At 40.9% G+C, this 14,373-nt stretch overlaps 1 protein-coding gene across 3 annotated transcripts in view; it reads left to right on the plus strand.

Annotated features, from left to right (window-relative positions):
• The first annotated feature begins 1,200 nt into the window (after positions 1-1,200).
• The window catches only part of nlgn3a (neuroligin 3a), a 139,192-nt gene continuing 126,019 nt past the window's right edge, over positions 1,201-14,373 (plus strand). For all 3 annotated transcript variants that reach the window (XM_004541005.3, XM_076891944.1, XM_004541006.3), the window contains exon 1: positions 1,201-1,555. The gene's annotated coding sequence lies outside the window, so the exon portion shown is untranslated. The remainder of the gene's footprint in view (positions 1,556-14,373) is intronic.

A 14,373-nucleotide genomic window follows, 5' to 3' on the forward strand; every position in this document is an offset into this window, starting at 1 on the left:
GCCTGTCTGTTCCAGAGAAGGAACTCTTTCTTTTGCTCTTTGTCAGAGTTTTCTATCTTTCTCCTAATCAATGTAATCTTATTTTGCATATCTGAAACGCGGACCCAAATTCTCTGCTTTTCCCACACCAACACTGGCCAATTCATCTCCAGTTATATGTACTTCAATGCAGCTAACATAAAGCATATTCTACATAAACTACTCAGGCACTGTTACGGTGATATATAGAGGTGGTAATGTAATGACTTGTAATGAAAACAAAATGTTTGAAACCACAAATTATCCATTTGTCTGCTCTGTAATCCTTTTATCACAAACACTTTTTAAAATCAGCGTTGGAAAGAAAAAAAAAAGATGATTTCCTTTTAATGAGTATTTGTTTGAAAACAATTATATAATGAGTTCTGTAGCTCTGGAGGAGGTATGTCAAGCCTGAGAGAATTAACCTGATGATGTCATAATGGCGTAAAGTATGATTTATAATAGAAAGCTTGCACTGGAAACTGACAGCAGGAATAAATGGGGGCTTTTATGATGCTTAGAGACCAATCAAAAGCTGCCTTAGCTCAATACGGCATCCAGTGTTGGTGGATCTGAAGGATTCCAGGCCTAATCTTTACTCACCTGTGCTGCATTGTGTTATATTATTATCTCACTGACTCGTGTAAAGATGGGAGCTAAATAAATGTCACATAAATCTTAAGAAAAGCTATAATAGCTAGTTCATTTATAAAGTGAGAAATGCTGGAGCCATCTGAAAATATGCTGTGATAATTTAATTATTTCTAACCAGCCAGTTCAGCATTTATAGATCTCACCTCTACTTCATTTATTTTTTCTTTGACTTCATCCAAGTGCTTGGATGCCTTTAACGTTTTATCCTCTTTATAAATTGCTAATCTGCCATAGAAATACAATCTTCATTTAAAACGAAGTTCTCAGAGGCCTCAGTAACTCTACAGTCATTATTAAATAGGCTACGTGTCTGACTTGCCTTATAGATTTTGTTCTGGTGAGAAACGTTAGTCCGGGGGAAAAGGGTTGTGTTTGATGAGCTGTCAGAGAAGGTAGAGAATAGTTGGAAGGCATAAACCGTCTGCTCCTTTTCATGTATGATGCGTGTGCCCTTGGTTACCTAGTAACTCTCTTCTCCATCTCAAATCGGCGCTCCCGAATATTCATACGGGATAGCGCCGCGCGTCCCCGCGAAGCTCGTGTTGAGCTCAAGAGTCAAGGCAAAAGCAGCAAAACGCACCAGGACTAGGAGGAGACTTCCCGCAGGAAAAAAAGGAAAGAAAGAAAGAAAGAAAGAAAATTAATCACTAAAATAAAACGTGGGAGAAATCCATTAAAATGACAGCGGAGTGAGGATAATGAGAGTCGTTATCGCTTCACAGGAAGGTCATTCCCGAAAAACATATAAGCGGTGCGCAGACTATACGGATATTTGGAGTACAGAGACTCGACTGCGAGTGAAGACCCCGAAACAGTGAAACATTATCCCGGCTTTTTATTTCCAGAAAGGCATGGGGGGATTTAGATCTCGACAAGGCAGGTGAGTCATTTCATGAGACTTGATGAGCAACTAGAGAAGGGGCAGAAAATCTAAGGCTGTCTGCGTTCTGAGTGACTTGGGGAGATGTGCAGGGGGGAAAGAGGGTATATCAGGATACTTGGATTTATTTTATACGACTTAAGCTTCTATTTTATTTGTGTGCGTGTGTGGAAAAGATTAAGAGTGGGAGCTATTTTGTAACGCAACATCGACGCAGCGCTGTACCCCGGCACGGAGGCACGTATACTTCCAAAACGCATTCGGATTTTGTGAGTTGGACGGACTACCCGGAGTCTTATTAGACGCAGGGGTTTTGGATGCTGCTAACTGTCTGTATCTTTTCCTCGCACTGTCATATGTAGCGTGTTGCGATACCAGCGCACGGCAAACGTCAATGCAGAAAATAAATGCTTGCGATAGACGTCCAGAGCACTTGTTACTTGGGCATAAAGACATCTTGTGCGCGTGATGGGCGCAAGCTCTGTGTCATTGTTCATCCTGTAGCAAGGAAAAACCCCGAAAACGCCAAATGAGTTGCGTTTATTGCAAAAACAAGAAATAAAAGGGCGGAAACTGCGAGCTCTGAACTTTAAGGTACATTTAACAAAGAATTGATGGCTTAAATAGATCAGGTTGGAAGCAGATCTAAGGTCCCTTTTTTTTTAATTTTTTTTTTTTTTTTTATGATTGGGACCAGTTTGCACCAGGCTACCGACCTCCATCAGGATGAGCAGGATAATCTGACACGGGGATACATGGGTATCCCCCGATTCCTATTCCCTTTTTTAATAACATTTTCTCCTAATTGGTTTGTGGATGATTAGATGAGTGGCTCAGTATAGAAGCTTCAGTGTGAGCTTAACTGGTTATTAAAGGGCATTTTTCATCTTAGAGTGATAGAGTGTGTGTGTGTGTGTATATATATATATATATATATATATATATATATATATATATATATATATATATATATATATATATATATATATGTAGGTTATTCTACTTGCTGCTTGACACTTATTCATTCTTTTTAACCTTTTGGCTTAATCACATTAAAAAAGATTTTTAAAGAAGCAGGAAAAAGTTATGTTTTTTCCATCTTTAATACCTATAAAAGCTGCAGAACTGAACATATTGCTTGCAAAGCAAAGAGTTTATTGTGCATAAAACAGTGTAATGATCTTGTAGGCCACACACGTCTACTTTCCCATACAGTCTGAAATTCCTGGATACATGGCTTCAGAAATATACTATAAATAAATAGTCTGGTTGTTATCAGTGGCAGTAAGAATAATTAAGAGAGAGAGAGTTGAATTCCAAAGAGAGAGGAGGAAGTGGAAATGTCAAGCAGGAGTTGTCATGGTGATTAGTTGAATAACCAATGTGTCCCTGAAACCTAAACATTTAGGAAGTGATTCAGCCTGTTATTTGGCATGCAAACCACACTGCTGATAAAAGAAGACCCTAATAGATGATAATCACACAGACACGTAGAATTTCTAGTTTTTGTTGCGTACATATTTTTTCAAACAAAAAAGGGGGAAAAAAGGCCTTGTGAAATTCTGAGAAGGGCTCCTCGAATTCAGTTTTGATTTGCAGGAGAATGGTGTGTGTCTGTATTGTAAGTGGCGCTTCAATATCATGTGAAGAATTATGCATGCTGGTGCTGGTGCTGCTGTTTGTGAATTCTCTTTCTGACCCTTCAGTGTTTGCATTCCAGTCGAGCAAAGTGCTATTTTTTCAAGCTCCCTGCTGTTTTAATATCCATTCTTCACCCCTTTCTCAGATTTTTTTCTTTTCTTTCTGGGATGTACTTGAGCTGTGTAACAATCGTGGCAGCTTAATTTACGACAAAAACTGAGCTTTCGGGTTTCAGCCGTTGGAGAGTAATTACAGAGAACGGCGCTCTCCCAGTGTGTTCATTTGCTAGACAGATTACACTGGAAGGGGTTGGGCCATCGAGAAGCGGTCAACATGTGATCACTGATAGGCACACATGCTGACACACTCCCGTAGACACACACGTGCACACATATGCGCGTGCACACACACAAACACACAAGTGCAGCATTGAGTCCGTTGTTTACCCTGTGAGTCTCAGGGCTGCTCAAGAAAAGCTCCATGAGACTCTCTGTCTACTGCAAAGGTCAGCGAGGCTTCGTGCTGACCTAACGTGAATACACCTGAGTGTGTCTTGGCCTGACTTAACATGGATGAGCCGCTCATTGGTCTCTGGCCCGAGAGTCCTCTTGTTCCTTAGCCTTCAGTTTCTCTTTAAGCATCGCGCTCCTTATTGCTTTCTCGTCCAGACACATGGGCAGAGGTGTGCAAGCACATGTGCTCCTCTGTGTATACACGGCGGTGTGTCGTCGCACATATAAGGAAGGCTGTGGAAGGTTATTTGTGTTTTCTAATATTCTTCATTGCGTTTGACGTGTTGTCTCGAAGCAGGCAGGAGCTGAATAATTTCCCAAATGGATACCTCTGACCTTCTGAAAATATGTCCTATCACTATTTATCCCGCAGCCAAGGAAAGGCCTGTCATTGTTCTAGCACTGTTCTCACAACGTTGCAACATCGCTCAAACAAAAGGAAGAGGGGAGGTGTGATGTTTGTGAATCTAAAACAGATTAGCTTATTACCACGTTACCAAGCAAGCGGGATAATTGCCTTGGCTTGACTGCTGCTCTTGAAAATCCACAGGTAACAAATGCCTGCCCAAACAGACATAAAGTTTACAGACTTATTTTACTTCTTGAGACTCATCTAGAGAGCAGATTTAGCTTTTAGGTTATTGCTGCTTAAAATGTAAATGATTCTGAGTCGTGTGAGGTCTTAATGGTCTCTCACAATGGCTGTTTCGCAGAGACCTCTGAGAAAGAGCCCAAATCTTCAAAAACCAAGTAAAAATGTGCCTCATGATGTGTCACCCGAGCCCTTTCCCCCTGCCTTTCGCAGACATGGATGTACAGTGACTAATGCAGGAGGATCAACTTGTCTCTTCGTGTTTGCTCAGGAGGATGCGCCTTCATCATCATTAAATCACACTCGATATGACTGAATCGCTGCAAAACACCCTGATAGTTTCTCTATTAAACATTAGTCGAAACAAGCGGCGGTGCTCCGTACACTTGTGTCACACTCGTTTCAATAATGAATAAGACGTATTTGTTAAATCAGTAAAAAGATGAAAGAGTGTTTGTTAGACTAACAAAGCGGTTTTGGCCCGAGGCACAAAGATATGCCTCAAGTCTTTTGCACATAACATATTTAACTGAGATATTACATTGTTCATGGCCCAAAAAACATCTCCCCTGACTAACAGGTTTCCCTGCCAAAGACCAATGTCTGCTTAGTAAACAAGATTCTTTTGGACATCGCCATTCTAACTACAAAGCAGATGTCACACAGTATGTCTCCACTTACTGTCTGCCAGAAGTTATCTACTTATTAATTATTTATTAATTAGTCAATTTACTCTCAATAACACACAGACCAAGGACGAAGCCGACTGAGCTATAATCAGGGACAGCCGAACGTGCAGTAGAAGCAGCAGCAGCGGCAGCAGCAGCAGCAAGGAGCTGTTTTTGATTGTATCCCCCTTTTAACTGAGACTTTTTAAAAATGCATCACATGGAGGGAGAGACAGCAGGAGCGGGGTGCGGGAGACCATCATGATATGGAAAAGCAAAGTTGTACTTTAAGCTTACGTAAGCTTATGTAAAGTTCACTTCTTTTCATTCATGTGTAACATGCAAACATAAATGACCTTTTTTTTTTTTTTTTTTTTGCTATGGCATACAAGAATCAATCCACTGAAGCAGTGCGTGTTTCACATTCCACTGACTTTATTTTGCAAATCCGTTGCATTTATTTGTTGACTCTGACTGCGATTTGCATGCTTGCCGCATGTGCGGTACATATAGATTTCTGGACCTTTGACTACTGAGTCATGCACGGCTTTTAAAGACTTGCCAGCTCACTTGAAATGTAAAAAATCCGTCAGCCATCGTAATATGTAAGGCCGGCCGGAAACAAACAAAGAAGTTAATCGTTCTTTCTGTGTGTCGTGAGCGACAGGGGTGAAACCCTGCCTGTTTGTTTTCGAAAAGTCACCTTAATCCTTATGATTTAAATCGCATTTTATTTTACCTAATCCGCCCTGCAAATACAGAGACAAGTGACAGGGAGTCAACACGTTTTAATCCCAGGGGATGAACGTTACTGTCCAGGTAAAGTTTAAGTGGCAGAGTGTGCCTTTCCTCTGTCAATTCCTCAGCTTCTTATCCAACTAAGCAATCACTAAGCCCCTTTCTCTCCTCATTTTCTTAACATGGAGTGAGTATTGTGTGGGTCTGGCAGTACACAGAAAGACGGGGCTGTCTAATTCATGGGGTAAATTAGTGGAGATAAGGCCTGAGTCAGTACCTCCAGCCTACCATAGATCCCCCGGGGCAGGCTCTTAAGGAGCTTAGTAAAAGCCTGTCGTATGAAGACATGACATGGAGCTGGCTAAATGGGCTACGTTGGAGTGTCTTCCATCAACCTAATATTCATATATGGGTCACTGTCGTTCAGGCTTAATCCCATTCAATTTATTCACTCTTGGTTATTAATTCAGAGTTTTTAGGAAAATATAGCAATGTGCGCAAGCTAGGTGGGGAACAAGGTGTATTAGCATTTCTTTAATGTAGTTGTGCACCAGAGTGACAGAACACTTAAGCCCACTCATAAGACCGCGTTGTGTGAGACTATGAGTTTGTGCCACCAAATCAATAATGAATGCTGGGTTGCCCGTAGTAAAAGAACAAGAAAGAGCTCCTCCAGAGTCACTGGGTCACATACATTGGGGAAACAATTAGAGGCTTCTTTGCACTTCACAGTGCTGCAGCTTGTTTTTCTCTCTCTCTCTGTCTCTCTTTTTTTTTCATCTGCACACGTTTCCCGTAATTTTTCTCTAGGGTCCGGCAGCATGTCTGTTCCGCTGTTGAGAAATTACAGACATCGGGTGCAAAGTCTTTTCCAGCCAGAACTACAAAAGGCCATGTCAGGTCCTTGTGATATATGTGGGGGCCATGTGAGGTGGAAAGCATAGTGACGGATAGGACACCAGTCTCGCGGGCGTGCGTTAACCTCATAATGCTGACAGATTACAGATTTAAATATTTTAAATCTCAAAGAGCACATGCTCTGGTGATGAAGAGAGTGGAAATGACTGCAGTAATGCAAGAGATTAATAGAGATCCGTCCTCCCTCTCCTCCCACGCACACACTCCAACACGCACAAACTTTCCGTCGCAACTGTTCAGCCGTCATAAAATTGCAGATCTCTGCTCTACAAGTTGGTTTTCAATTACAGTTGCTGTATGTTCTTTAGGATAATCTTTCCTTTATTATCTCCCTTCCTTTTGCCTTTCACCTGGACAAAAACACATACATCTGCTACTCTGGAGAACAAATATTGAAGTTTTACTTTTTTGAAATTATATTTGAGATTTAGTGAAATGTTGACATTGAGTTCAGCACCAGTGTCATGCTAATTCATCTCCTGTTAGTCCTTCCTCTCTGAAGACAATGTGGAAATCATGTAAACACATTTATTTGTGTGTGTTTTTATCTAGACACCAGACCTTTCACCTGTATTAGGATTTATTTGTATTTGTTTTGTTTTTTTGGATATTTGTTTTTTTGTTGGTTTTTAGTATTTTGGATGGCATGTACATTAGGTTAGCCACAGCTCCGAGTTGTTTGAAGCTGCTGCTGCTGACTGAGGCGCTATCTATTTCACTTTTATTATCCATTTCACTATGCTAGCCACTGAGGAGTCTTGAGGCCAGTAGAATATTATGTGTGGGCTTTTGTTTTGTCCCTGTGCAGTTTGTAGAAATACAGCAACTGATTTTTATCAAGGAAAACCCCTAAAAGTAAATACTGAACTACATTGTCTTCATTAATATGTTTCAGTAAACATTGAAATTCAAATTTAGCGCTTCTTTAACTTTAGTGTTTTCGCCCTAATCGTTTATTTTACAGACCAGAAGATCAGAGCAGGCTATAAAATTTCACGTGTAAAGTGTGTGTAATTGCAGAATGTAAACTCTTCCTCAGGTTATTAAAACCCCTCAAATCCCCCCAAAACAGTACTGAGCGCGGGTCCTTTGTGTCTTCGGTGGTAGCGGTGTCTCTGCCTGTGCTTGTGCTCGCATTTCCTCCCCATCAAGCTGACTGGAGACTGAATTGCCTGTAGGTGTGAATGTGAGTAAGTGAGTGGTTGTTTCTGTACTATCTTTTTGATGGAGGGAGTCCACTGTGTTTTGGCCTAGTTGTTGTGCAATGCAGTGTAACAGTTCAGCGAATAAATGAATAAATAACATTTATATGTAAATGAAATATCATATAAATGTAATATATAAGCATAGCTTTGAGTAAAGCCATAAAAATGCACTATAAATGCTATTGTAGTGGTACAAGCACAAGCCATTATATAAAACAGTAAGTAGTAATAAGCAAATCTAATCAGATTCTCTTAATAATGCAGTGTTATGCAGCTTTGGATAATGTTTTGTAAATTTACCTTAACGACATTGTAAACCCTCTGCCTTAATAGGATGCTACCTACTTTGGGACTGGTTTATTTTGGTGCTTACATGTAGACCTGCTCCTCGCTGTCGTCTATTTATATCTCTTGCCAGCTTGGCAATGCTTTCCGATAGCCTTTCCCTTTCAGAGAAATTCCTCTATCAAGCTCAGGGCCCATCTGTGCCCATATTTCTCCCAAAAGGAGCCATCCTCCACAATTATAGCTTTCTTCCAATGATACCATCAACATGCCATCACTCTGTGTAAGAACAGGCTCCAGGAAATTGACTTGATATTAATCTGACAAAATTACCAAGAAAGGAAATTAGACTGGGGAATTTTCTCTGCCATCGATTGTGTTTTCAATACAGGATGCACACTTTTCATGAGTCTTAAAGTTTAAATAACACAACGTTTAGCCATAAAGTAAATGAGCATAAATAAGAAAATCGTTTCTTTGACCTAATATGCTCTCCTTTGATTTGCCGCTGCTCATTACAATGATATGGATCCAGATTTACCTGAGAATCTGGGTCATTACAGAAATAGCCTCGCGACTTACTCCCCTAAGATGGCAGCTGTGATGAATTGGTGGCTGTAGGTCACTATGACAATAGTTTGAGTGAAAAAGTGAGGCTGAGGGGAGGAGCCTCATTTTGATGAGCTTCTTGGTTTGAGGTTTTTAATCTAGAAAAAAAAGACAAGTTTTGTTTCTGGGGAGTATGGTGATGTGGGCGAGCACATAAGACCAGGGAGGAATCCTCGAGGCGCTCTTCTGAGCCTTTAAGTAGCACAGATTTGAGGGTTTTGCTAAAACGCCCCAAATTATGTGCTCCAAAAGCCCATAATCGCATATTATTTGCAGAAAGCTGTAAATATGTGGGTTGCTGTTTGAACCTTGACTATTAACATACTGTACTTTTCATAAGCTAAAAGTAAATAGAGCCTCATGGGCTTGTTGTCCAGTGCGAACCTGAAGAGTCGCACTTGCATTTTGTCTTTACGAGTCATTACAGCAGAGGAAGGTAGATTTGGGACAAGAGACTCCAGAGCTGTAGTTTCTCTCGTAGTTCCATTGCCCTGGGCTCACCGTGAATTTCAACCCGGTTTAAGTACAGGTGTTGAATGACATAATAGTGGTGGGCAGTTCAGTCCTGAAGCTGAAGAGTGAAATGATACCGTTGGATAGAAATGGTTCTCTGAGAGTAGCAGGAATGGAGAGGGGATCAGAGAGGATAAGAACGAGGACAGAAGGAAGAGGTGAGATTGAAAAGAAACAAGAGGAAAATAGCTAGGGTGGAGAAAGATAAGCCTGGATAAGCCTTTTGACAAGTGAGCTCTGGGCTGGAGAAAGCCAGTCAAACAAAAATCCACGTTTGTTTTATTCATGCTGCGGACAACTACAGCTTTACTATCTTTTTTTTTAAAAAAACAAAACGAAAACCCCACACTAGTACACAAACAAGCAGAATACAAATCCTAGTCAACTGTATCCTGAAGTTTTTCTTCATTACGTCTTTTTATTTGAAGATTTTTTTTTTGATTGAGGCAGATCTCCATACCATATTATTAAATCATTCAGTGTTTTCTGACACCCCAGAATTTACTGGCATTCTCATCTCATATGCTCTTTAATCACATCCTCTTTGAATCCAAACCTGCTTCACTCAAATTTTTTGCACATTTAAAATTCTACAGAAGCCTTAACTCCAAAGCAAACGATGACAATACGGATTTATTGTTGAAGTTTTTTGTTTTTTTGGGAGGGGGGGGGGGAGCCTGGCACCCACTAATACGTTAAATATTGCGATGTCCAATAGAGTTAGGGTTAAGGTTAGCTTATGCTAAAGGATAACAATCGGGCAGGGTAACGAGTTTGCATTCTCTGAGCCTCCTCTTGATTTGTATGACCGAGCTGTCTCCAAAGTCTGCTTCTGAAATAAATTATTTAAATGAAGAAGTGTGTGTGTTTTACAGTGCAAAAAGGCATCAGAGCTCTGCAAGAGTACAGATGCATTTCAGTAGGGCTGCCACACTGCTACACATCGCTTTACTTGATTGGATGTTGAAAAAACACCGGAAAGTCATGAGCCATCCTAAACACACACGAACACGCTGCAGCTGGAGACTCCTCGGGGTTGATTCTAATGATACCCATGTGATTTATCCAGCAGATCCAAGATCAGTTTGTATATATATTTACAAAAAAATAATAATAAACTGACCTAATAAGCCATATCTTTGCCTTTGTTTCCCCACTGTGCTTTTTGAAAGAAGAATGAATAAAGGAACCTTATCACAAAGGACGTTGGAAAAGTGACATATTTCCTCAGGGATAATTGTGCTTTGTGTCTCCGTGGCCCACTTTTCTTTTATATTGATGCTTAGCTGCACACAAATGACAAACAGCTGCATCACATGTAAAGGTCTTTCAACAACTTGAAAGCAAAATGTTTACTCTTTGCATTTAATTGTTCGACGCAGTGTGAGAGGAATCGTCAAATTGGGTTAAATGAGGATCCTCTGCTTCCTCTGCTTTTTAATCTGAAACTTGCACCCCGTACTCGTGCAAAAACAACAAAATGCTGCCGGAGATAAAAAAAAGCAACCAAAACAGTAGCGCGCGGATATAGTAGTGAATGGCTTATAGAGGATATTTATGTAATCTGGGGGCACCAGGGCTGACTCAAACCCGACTCAGAGCTGCTGTTTCAGAGAGAGGCCCAAGGACAGTAGCACATTTTCTAAATCCCTGGTAGACACAGAAAGTTAAGACAAGCAGCGCTGCAATAAAACAAAGCCCAACCCATTTATCTGAGCATCCCACACAACCCCTGGCCCAGATTTACAGCCCTGGGCATCGAGTGCTACCAAATCTTCTGGCAGCCACCGCCTCAGATATTGATAGGAAGCGCTAGAATCCCACCAAGGAATTCTGAGCTGGAACTTCCCAAAACATGAGCAGTCCCTTAATGGTCTGGGATCACAGAGCAAAAGAGTATGATATAAAACCTTTTGCACTATAATGACATTGTAAATTGGTATAACTTGTCATTGATTTTTTTTTCTCCCTTGCTCTGAACCTGTCTAGCAACTATCTATTGCCGTGTGGCATTAAGAGTTTATGGATTGTTTGACAAAGCCAGGTCTTTGATGAGCATTCGTATCCTCCGGAGACGGAAAGCAGACGCTATTCCATTAAGAGCAAAATGCCTTTTGAAAACAAATAAAAACAGGGCCTCTCTCATCATTACATCTAAAGCGCTTAATCCTACACAGAGGAGACTCTCCCCTCTTCTGAAAACCTTTTCTTTGTATCCATCACACGTGGATTTCTTTCTTGGAGCTTGTCTGCATACCAAGTTGGCGATGCTAACCTCTGGATGTAAAAGGCAATCATGCAGCTCTTAGGTTCTGCAAGAGGTGCATCGTTTCTCTCTTTTTTTTTTAGTTCTAGAAAAGTATAGTATTGAGTTTGAAAGGTGCATTAATTGCAACAACAGGCGCTTTTGTTCCTGCAAAATTAAAGCGTTCCCTTTTTGTGCTGACAATACAAAGAAACTCTGAATAAAAGCTAGAGTAAAAGTTTCCTTATTATTTTTCACACAATTTTTGCAAAACATATATTTAAAAAAAACAACAACCCCAAAAACAAATCACCTGGCACACAAACCCACACTGAGATTTACCTACATAGAGTTTCCATTCACCAAAAGGGTAGCAGTTGTATTGGTAACAGTTGACATGCCATTTTTGGTCCTAAGGGCTCTGCTTTTAGTGTCTGTGAAAATTGCGGGAAGGCCTTGTAGTCACATGAAATTTTACAGCAGGCATGGAGGCACTCTCATTGTTGTGTTTGCTCCTCGCAGAAGCTCCAAGGCTCTTAAGCTAGAAAACAACAATGGCCCCGTTGTTCTGTCTCCTCTACATTCATCCCTGGTAAAAGGAACATAAAACTCCCTTCCCTCTGCGAGCCCCCGCTAGTTGCACTCGTATCAGCGCAGTTCAGGCACAGAGGAATAGTTTTCAAAGTGTCACCGTTTAGGGCATGGTTTGGATGTCAGCAGTGAAATGAATAAATAATGTACCCTCCAGTTTCATTTGATGTAGCGGGATCTGATCTGATATGACTTTTCATTCGAGCTAGCTAACATCCAGATGTTAGTGGATGTTAGTTTTTACCCCCCCTTAGGTTGCTAATGAAACACGGAACAGGAAAGGATGTTTAGAAAAACAGGCGAAAAATAATAATAAGAAAAAGGGTAAAAGAGAGGCAGATCAAGGCGAGTTTATTTTAGAAGAATTTGGAAATCAGTGTAGATGTGTGATCAAAGTTATGCATGGGTTCCCATACAGTATCTACAGTATGTGCTGTCATTGCTCTGGGCTTCGTTGGTGCAGAGTAGGCACAGAATAGGAAGGGAGATTCAGCATCCAGTGTGTGTTTGGTGCAGTTTTTGAGGAAGTGCAGACAACCCGAGGCCAAATTTGCCTGCAGTGTTTGGACATGGCCTACTTCTAAGCGTGCAGTCATTAATGTGGTCTTCTACTCTGCTTAAAGTGCACAAATGGGATTTTAATTCATGCCATATGCATAGTGTCTATGCTGTAGCTTCCCGTTCTGTTGAATTCAAAGATTTTATCTTAGAGTACATATGGTGAGGTCAAAATATCACTGGTTTCACTTCCTATCTTATAATACAACCTTGAGTACCCTCAGCGAGCTGCCGCATCTGAGGACGTATGTGTTCAGCCTACTCTTGTCTTATGGACTTTGTAGCGCCTGTGTGTGTGTTTGAATAATGTCCTGCAGGAGACACTCTAAGTACAATGTCTAGGACTTAGGCGTCAGCAGTAACATCAGGGCAACCTCTCCTCTCCTCTGTGTGCAATGGCATGGGGATATTACAGCATTAGAAAGCATGAATTATAGCCGTGTTGTTTAGCTCAGTGTCAGGGGACAGAGACGTGTTTCCGCTATCACCATGGCATCAGTCAAAAGTTAGAAAAAAAGGAATGGAAAGATTATGAAATGCTTTTTAGGTATATCCCTCAGCATGCTGGTTTTGGAAACTCCTGATAAATTTAGGCCAATTTCACTGAATAATGGTATATTGAATTAGGATGCCACATTTGTCAGAAACTATTTTGAGCTTAAGGCAGTTCTCCTGTTTGATCTGAAGGCTGCTGTACAACCATAGAGCCAGGTACGACTGGGTATTCTGCATCACAGTGAATGGATCTGAGCATTTCCCAAAGACGGGAAGGCGGTGAGACCAACAAGTAAAATAACAAAGGATGCATTACCTAATAGAGTTGGCAGAAATGCAGAGTTCAGGGTAGTCTGATAAAGCTGGGTTACAGTACTTTTAATCAATCACTAAGAACACGAGCCAATTTAGGAAGGAGCCTGACATTCAAGCTAGGCTTTCAGACAGGATTAGAAATAGTGAATAGAGAGTAAACATATCTGCCAGGGCTAGCTGAAAGGACTGCTGTCAGGGGACAGTGTTCCCTCCTCCACGTGTGATATTGAGGCATGTCTCCTTCATCCGCACCCACCCCCAACTCCTCCAGCCAACCCTAACCTCCCTGTTTCTAAATAATAGTAACAGTAGCAGTCTCATTTACCAGCTTTGCTCCAGAGATATTTTTTTCCAGTGAATTCAGATCAGTGTTAGCAACAAGACAAAGATGGTTGCCTCCGTTGTTTATGCTATCCCTTCAAGAAAAGGCACTGTCATTTAAAATGTCCCTCTGAGCTCATCATCACGTGGAGTCTCCAGACAGACTAATAATATCAAGAATATCAGGGTGAGCATGCAATGAACAGAGAAATACAGCTGCTTTTCTAAAAGACAACTGGGAGAGACACTGGTGGGAAAACAATAATAATCCAGAGCGCCTTTTAAATGTTTACCATACATTTTTGGATGCTGGAGGTTTCTGTTGACTTTTAAGTTTTATGAATTAAAATTTGATATAAAATGATTTTGATGTTGAGTTTTATGGAAGAGAAATTAGAACACTTACTGTACCTTAAAGTCCAGCATTGGCCTGTGGGCGTCAATGGGAGAAGCAGCCAGCGGCTGTGACGGTGCTGGATAAAGGGGATGCTTTAGCTATGGCAGCTGTCTGTCCACATCTCCTCTAAACTCACCCGGCTTTAGCTATAATTAAACCTATAATGTGAGGAATGACGATGTAAATGCCCAAACCATATTTACATGTAAAAATGC

This window comes from Maylandia zebra, linkage group LG2 (assembly GCF_041146795.1).
Source record: "Maylandia zebra isolate NMK-2024a linkage group LG2, Mzebra_GT3a, whole genome shotgun sequence".
Taxonomy (NCBI): Eukaryota; Metazoa; Chordata; class Actinopteri; order Cichliformes; family Cichlidae; genus Maylandia; species Maylandia zebra.